Source organism: Triticum aestivum, chromosome 4A (assembly GCF_018294505.1).
Source record: "Triticum aestivum cultivar Chinese Spring chromosome 4A, IWGSC CS RefSeq v2.1, whole genome shotgun sequence".
In the NCBI taxonomy this organism is placed as follows: Eukaryota; Viridiplantae; Streptophyta; class Magnoliopsida; order Poales; family Poaceae; genus Triticum; species Triticum aestivum.
In genome coordinates, this window is record NC_057803.1 from 610,927,097 (window position 1) to 610,932,254 (window position 5,158).

Genomic DNA, 5,158 nt, shown 5'->3' on the forward strand with positions numbered 1-5,158 from the left:
AACGGCGTGCAAGCGAATACAGCATTGGTACATGAGATGTGACTGGAGTAGTGGTACGGCCGGATACGTACGTGTGCTATTCTTGCGACATTATGGAGGAAGAAGGTGACGCGGTCCGTCCGTCCGTCAGGTCGGAGTACGGACATGACAGCGGCCGGCCCGGCCCGCCGCGACGATCGAGCGAGCACGGCGCTCCATCGGGGTCGGGGCGATCGAGATGACAAGAAGATGACCAGCTACTACTGAGGACCTAGACAATGGATGGAAGGTGGGCCCCACCCACCCACACTAGCGGTACCGGCCGGCTCCGACACAATGATGGTGAGGAATCTGGCTGTTCATTCCATGGCCCCGCTGGCGGACGGGTCTCTCCTCTCCGGCCGGCCAGCAGCTAAATTTCGTGTTTTGACCTTGTTTTAAACCTATTCAAGATCTGACCCTAAGTTGAATTTTTTTCAAAATATGATCCTTTTGCTACCGCCAGAGTCCATGGCGGTAGGGTCTAACAGCCTACCGCCAGGGACTTTGACGGTAGGAAACATCTCTACCGTCAAACGGGTTGGCGATAGCCTGCACAACCCTACCGCCATTGTCCTGCTGCCTGCCATGACGAGCGGTAGGCACGAGCACGGCGGTAGGCTCGAGCACGTACTGTGTTCAATATTTAGACGGGTTTTGGCGGTAGGGCATGTAACCTTACCGCCAGGGTTCTTGACGGTAGGCTGTTATACCCTACCGCCTTTGTTCCTGGCGTTAGCAAAAAGGTCAGATCTCGAAAAAAATTTAAACTAGGATCAGATCTCGAATAATTTTGAAAAAAAGTCAAAACACCAAATTTAGCCCCGGCAAGCTGCGATTGAATTGAAGCCGGCCGCACGATGCCTGCCTGCCATGACGAGCCATGGCTGCACGCACGCACGCACGGCTACCAAAGGCGGCCATGATGATGATGATGAGGCGAGCTCGCGCGCATGCATATGCATGGCCGCGTCAAAGTGACACATGCATTATACGGCCATGCGTGACCAATCCATCCATCGTAGCTACTGTTAGCTGGCTAGCTAGCTAGGTAGGCCGTGCGTGGCGCTGCAATCTGCACTGGGTACGTACGTACGTACGTGCCCACCAGCCTATGAAGCAAGGAAGAAGATAGCTCCATCTATCGGATGCGTTCGTACGTACTACGTACCTAAGACAAAGCCTATTACGTCCTAGCACCTTATTTCACTCAAGGTAACATACTGTGGATAGAGGAAGCACTACATTACATTGTCGCAACTTTAACCATTGTGCCGTGCATGTGCATGCATCATCTCTACTACTACTACTGCTACTCTAGCCGATGGATCCATCCATTATCCATCACTCCGATTCGCCGGCCAGCTACCTAGCTAGCTAGCCGGTGGATGGATCCACTTGCATGGCATGGCATGCGTCCTGCAGCTAGCACCATTGCGCGCGCGCGCGCCCATGCATACACAGTAGGCCGCGTGCATGCGTCACTTGCGCCAGTCGATGGATCCATCGCCGGAACGAGTCCAGGCATGCAGATGCAGGGAAGAAGAAAGTGAAGAAGATCGATGGTATAGCACAGAAGAAAAGAGGGGAAGCAGAGTGGCGTCGATCGAGTGGATCGAAGCAGAAAGGCGATGTAGTAGGCCATTACGGAGCCATGAGTAGCGCCATCGAACAGCTTGATAGATTCAGCCTGGGTCTGCCCAGAGTAGTACTAGTGGAGGGTCTCTCGCCAAATTTAAAAAAACGTTCAAATCTTCAAAAGAAAACGTTCAGAATTTCAGAATTTGTTCCCTTGTTTCAAAAAATGTTCGGAATTTTCTAGTTAATATATGTTCGTGTTTTTGAAAATGTTCGAAATTTGAATTTGTTTTCCATTTTTCAAAAAATGTTGAAAATCTTTTAAACTTGTTCGGAAATGAGTACAAATGTTCGGAATTTCCAATTTCGTTCAATTTTTTGAAAAGAAGTTTGGGATTTCAAGATTTATACAAAATTTGTAACATTGTTCAAAAACTTGTCACAATTTTAAAAATTCAAGTTCATAATTTTTTTTCCTTGTTTTACGAAGAAAATCACAAAATTTCAAAATATGTTCAAAATTCTAATTCTTTTTGTGTTGTTCAAAAAACATTCTAGGATTTAAAAAAATACATTTCTTCAGAAAAATGTGCATGTTTCCAAAATGCGTTGAAATATTAAAAAAAACTATACTGTATTGTAAATGAGCATGTTACAATGAACGTACCACTGGATTGAGTTCGAAATGGCGGCATGCACCGCAACCGCAAGCGTCACCTGCAAGCAAGCATGACGACCCATGCATATTACAGACAAGGCTCCGGATCAATGTAGCGACTTAACTACGAAGGACGCGGAGTTTTGGTGCTCGGGCTCACCTGCTCCCTAAATCTCTCTCGTTGGTTCTCGTATGGGGATTCGCATAATGTGGCCTGACAAGTCTGCGGTGGTACGTTTGTAAATCGTTATACAGCGCAGCAGGGTAGCTAACAGTGCGCGTACGTGGGCCAGAATCGTATGCCCCGAGCGCGAGTCTGGCTGGTCCGTGGACCAGATCGTTTGCTTTTAGGCCGAGCCGTGGAACAGATGTTAGGTACAGAGCCGTCTTCGATCAATAGCTAGACGGCGACTGACTGTTCGTGGTGCCGCTTGGACCTTCGATGGATAAGCAGAGGTCGTCCCCTGGGTGGGACCGCGCTGAACCCACAAACCCTTGCCCTCGGTGATCCTCGAAACAAAGCCGCCGCCGCGAGCAGCTATACTCCATCCCCACTGCCGTTCAAGTCTACGGCGGCTGAAGTTAACCAACAATGGAAGATAATGGCCTTGAGTTCCTTCTCGATGGGGTCGACAGGTAAGGGAACCCTTCCCAAATTGGAGATCTATGTATTTTTCCAGTTGCACTGGACATGGCCATGCCTTTGCAGATTTCCCCTCCGTGAAGAATTCGCGAACATCCTAGACCACCGAGATCCGGTTCCTCTGGCGGTTCTCTCGTGGAATTGTGCGACAAGCGTTGAGCCGGCTGACTCAAACGTTGGGTCCGGATGCGGGCAGCGAGTTGGCGGCGTTAGCCAGGTGTGATCTCTGTGATGGAAAAGAACACTAGTTTTTGTTTTAGAACAAACAAAAATCACAGTTATGCTGAATTTTAGAAGCTGACAGAAGAGTAGTTACTGAAGTTGCGCGTGTCAAATAGGTACATGCATGATTCAGTAATCCTAACGAAATCAGAACTGGGAACGCAAACTGTAGAACCCTGAGAAGTCAAGTTGTGGTTGAGAAAAAAGAGTATGAGGCATGATTTTGTATTCCATGGCAAACCATCCATACATAAAATTGTCTTCCGTATTTACCCCACGTTTGCTTTGGGTACATGTCAACTTCTGAATGTGTTGAAAATATCTATCTTCCAATAATGCAAGCATCCCACCATGCCAAATGTATTTTGCATCTGATATCCGACCCTCATTCCGTCTGCTTAGCTTAATAATTATGCGAAGTATGCCTTCTGCGCCTCCTCCCCTGTTCCCTCGTGTTGAAACTGACCAATGTTGTCTTTCTATGGAAATACAGGTTGCGTCTAGGGAGCGTGCTGCCAGACAGAACCCATTTCCTTCAAGAATGAGTGCCCTTGAGTAGTCAATTCACAAGTAGACAAAAATGTGTTGTTTGTCCTGAACTAGGACTAAGTTTCGATTCAATTTGAGGCGTACAATTTATACAATTTGTATTCGTGGCAGATTGGCTTTGGAATAAGATATGGGAAACGCAGATTGAACGCAGAGAGGACCAAATCAATGCAGGAGATTGTCTGCGTCTGCTCGGTAAATTCCTAAAGCCGCTTGTTCAAGTATATGAACTCAAAAAGAATAGTTGAATGTGTCACTAACAAAGCGTTTCTACTTTTTTTGGAAAACTGGGAAGCCAGAGGCTGAGAATAGCAGGTTGTGTAGATGCGAGTGACCTGCTTTGAGGATGTACATTTCTGAAAACCGTGTTTTGCTGTCACAGTTCATGGATGTACTTCACTTAGAGGAGATTCCTGTTAAGCATATTGTCAAGCGGTGGACCAAGGACGTGAAGAACATACTACCCTAGCACCTGATTCAATACCAGAAAGACCATTCAGTTAACTTGTCTTTCACGTGCAGACATTCGACGCTATGTATGAAAGCTATGGATGTCATGATGATGGGGGATGCGAGTGCAGAGTCATTCGAGCACATGTTAGCTAGTCTGAATGATTGTTGGTTACTAGTGCACCGTTTGCAGAGAAGAGAGATTGTTTGGCTTTTGAGGACCGATTGGCAAAGGTCTTGCAGTCCCGGATAAGCAGAGGGGTTGGAAGGCCGACAGATATTGGAGAAGGCACCATACGAGGGTCTGAGCAAATGGACAAAGTTCTGCAGCTTCTGCCGGCGCGAGGGACACAAGTGAACAACCTGCCCTGGGATGCACCGAAGAAGCCGTGCAAACCCTGGAAAATGCAAGAACTATAGTATGGTAGGTCATCACTGGAACATATGTACCAGGCCACTGGGAATTGCTGAAAAAATGGGATGTGATATTTAAGTTTGTACTCTGTTCTTAGTTGCTGAAGATTTTCTAGTGTGTTCTTGTGAGCAGTGCTCCATGCTTGTTCCTCCATTTTCGAGGTGGCAAAAAGCCGGAATCAGATAATAAAACGATGATCTTGTTTGTCCGAACTGTTTCTGGTTCACTGGTTGTTAAAATGTTTGTTCTACTGGCTTTAGTGTGGCCGAGGGTGAGGGTGTTGGTATACCTGAATCTCAGTTTTGCAAACCTGCTAGTATTGCGTCCCATGGTTTGATATATTTATTATGAGGCGCTGGTCATGGTGGCCGTTATTGAGTCCGTGGGATGACACGGCTCAGACTGGCTCGGAAAATTGGGTCAGCCGTGGTCGGGTTACCTGTTCCGCGTCTACAGGGCGCGCTGCCCTCAAATTTAATGCGCCTGCGACATGGCTTTTATTTAGTACTATACCTGAGAAATACAGAGATAGAATACCACTGGCGGCACAGATCCCCATGCTGCTGGACGATGCTGATTTAGGGTTCATCTGAGCCCGAGCTCAGAAATGAATATCCGCTTAACT

The 5,158-nt window shown here is 47.3% G+C and overlaps 1 long non-coding RNA gene across 2 annotated transcripts; it reads left to right on the top strand.

Moving 5' to 3' along the window:
- Nucleotides 1–2,696: 2,696 nt before the first annotated feature.
- Nucleotides 2,697–4,748, top strand: LOC123087529 (uncharacterized). 2 transcript variants are annotated; one of them, XR_006441422.1, is made up of 4 exons: nt 2,697–2,890; nt 2,964–3,114; nt 3,613–3,863; nt 3,968–4,748. It is a non-coding gene; the product is annotated as an uncharacterized lncRNA (long non-coding RNA). The 2 variants fall into 2 exon arrangements; XR_006441423.1 differs by having other exon boundaries at nt 2,697–3,114.
- The last annotated feature ends 410 nt before the right edge of the window (nt 4,749–5,158 follow it).